A 2,500-nucleotide genomic window follows, 5' to 3' on the forward strand; every position below is an offset into this window, starting at 1 on the left:
AAGAGACTCAAGGGACATAGAGAGAGAGAGAGACACAGAGAGAGAGGATGCGAGATATAGAGCGGGGAATCTATGCGAAGACTCAAGGAAAGAAAGGTATAGGGAGATAAATAGAGAGGGAGAGAGGGGAGAGGGGGACACAGAGTGGAATTTAAGCGAAGAATAATAATATGATAATAGTAATTATATTGCCCCGAATCATGCGCAGAAACAAATCGAAGCGTTTTCACACCAGTCATTCACACGCATGCACAACTCAAAAACTGGAGAAACTGAAGACAAGGAAGAGGCAGGGAAGGGAGGCTTTTTTGGGGAAGAGGGGAAGACAAGTGGGAAAGAGCTGAGTGCGGGGAGACCTGATGAAGCGAAAGAGGAAGTTCATTCCAAATGCAAGGTCCAGAGACAGAGAAAGAACGGCGGCCAACAGTGAAGTCTTTGAATCTGGGTATGCGTAAACAGAGAATCTGGGAATGCGTAAATAGAAGAGACTAGAGAGAGAGAGAGAGAGAGAGAGAGAGAGAGAGAGAGAGAGAGAGCATGGGATTCATACAGGAGCTGAGGTGTCTCTGTTTGTGTCTGTGGTTGCTTGCTGGCTGTGTGTTCCACGGTGGATGGAGGGAAGGGGAGGGAAGCGGGTGGGAGCTGAGAGGGAGGAGGTGAGAATCAGTTTCCTAGTTCAGGTGGTTTCATCGTCATTCACCCCTGACTTGGGTGAACATGTATCCGTGTGTGTGAGATGGAGGGGATGTGATGCGGAGGTAGAGACAGACAGAGACATGGATTTTCGGGCAGCAGACAGACATTTCCCAAAACGACCTACGGCAATGCTGATTAAGATAAAACAACAACAATAAAAACAACAACAACAACAACAACATCAACAAAACACACACACACACACACACACACACACACACACACACACACACACACACACATGTACGCGCGCGTGCACGCACACACACACACACACACACACACACACACACACACACACACACACACACACACACACACACACGTCAACCGGGACTTCTACAGCAGATAACCCTTCAGCTTTTAACACACACATCAGAATGACAGAGCTTTCACTTTTGTTGTTGGATTTAAATAGCAAGCACAGTGACAACCCAAGGCTAATGTTTGCACAGAGTATCAATATAAAAAAACAATAACAATAAAACAGAAAAGAAAAGAGAAAAACTGTAGTGATGCCTGATATTTGGTGCAACCTTTCCATCAAGAGGTTCAGAAATAGCTTTTTCTGATGGATACATTTTCCAAGGTGGTTTACATTACAAAGAAAAGGTTAACAGTTTTGACAAGCGACACGACCATACTTTCAAGTTTAAACGCACCAATTTCATTGCAAGTATGTCATTGTGCTACGGGAAAAAAAAAGTTAATAATGTTCAGTCAGAGAAGATCTTTTTTTCGGATTCATGATTTAAGACACGGGGAATCATAGCTTCGTCGGTTTTCCTGGAAGTATGACTAAAGAACAAGATAATACTATTGGCTGTGTAGGTAATTGCTTTTAGACTGAGTCGTGGTTGTTTCATGCCTGCAAATAAGAAACATGTACTCATTATGTGGTTACTTAACCTGTTGCTTTTCAAGAGTATGTGGATGAATCATATGAAGTCACGTGTATACTGTCCTGTGTATTTGTTTCTGACGTCATTATTTAACAGCTGATTTTTTTTTAATTATAAAAATGGGGTAATTGGCACACACTCCAAACCCACACCCCCTCACCCAACCCCATCCCCCCCCCCACACACACACACACATACACATACCCTCGCACGAGCAAACACAGAGTGTGTATGTGTACCTTGAAACATGGATGGCTGTTTGTTTGGGTTTTTTTGTTTTGTTTTTTGTTTGTTTGTTTGTTTTTTAATACTTTCGTAAGTATACACAGTGCAAGTACCCACTGTGAGAGACTTAACCAGAAATATGTCAGAAAGAAGGGAATAATCTAGAAAGACTATTTTGTCCATTTAAGATATTCTCATAAACCTCATTGACTGCTTGCTTTATGTGGTATGTAAATGCACGTATATAAATGTCATTGCTACAAAAAATCTTCACAAATACACTAGTTACCGAAGACTAAGTAAGGCAAGAAAATATCAAATATCCATTCAATAGACGTCAGACAGATATCAGGCCTACGTCAATGTAATAGTGTATAGTGTACAATTTAGAAATGTCAGAAACACGAACGGTCCTTTCTTTTTCCTCTTTCAGCTCTGGTTCTGAGACCATGGATCGTTGAGACTGCATTGGTGTCTTGCAAAATTCAACAGCGGATTATGTTGGTGACTGTTGTTTGCCCATCTTGTGTTAGAAAATGGGAAGGCGGGAGAGGAGAAAGAAAGACACAGAGAGAACGAACGAACGAACGAACGAACATGTTTTAATGAACTTTGGCCATGGACCACAATTCAGAACCAGGGGACAGGGGGTGGGCATGGGAAGGGGTATTATAACA

This window comes from Babylonia areolata, chromosome 2, assembly GCF_041734735.1.
Source record: "Babylonia areolata isolate BAREFJ2019XMU chromosome 2, ASM4173473v1, whole genome shotgun sequence".
Lineage (NCBI taxonomy): Eukaryota > Metazoa > Mollusca > Gastropoda > Neogastropoda > Buccinidae > Babylonia > Babylonia areolata.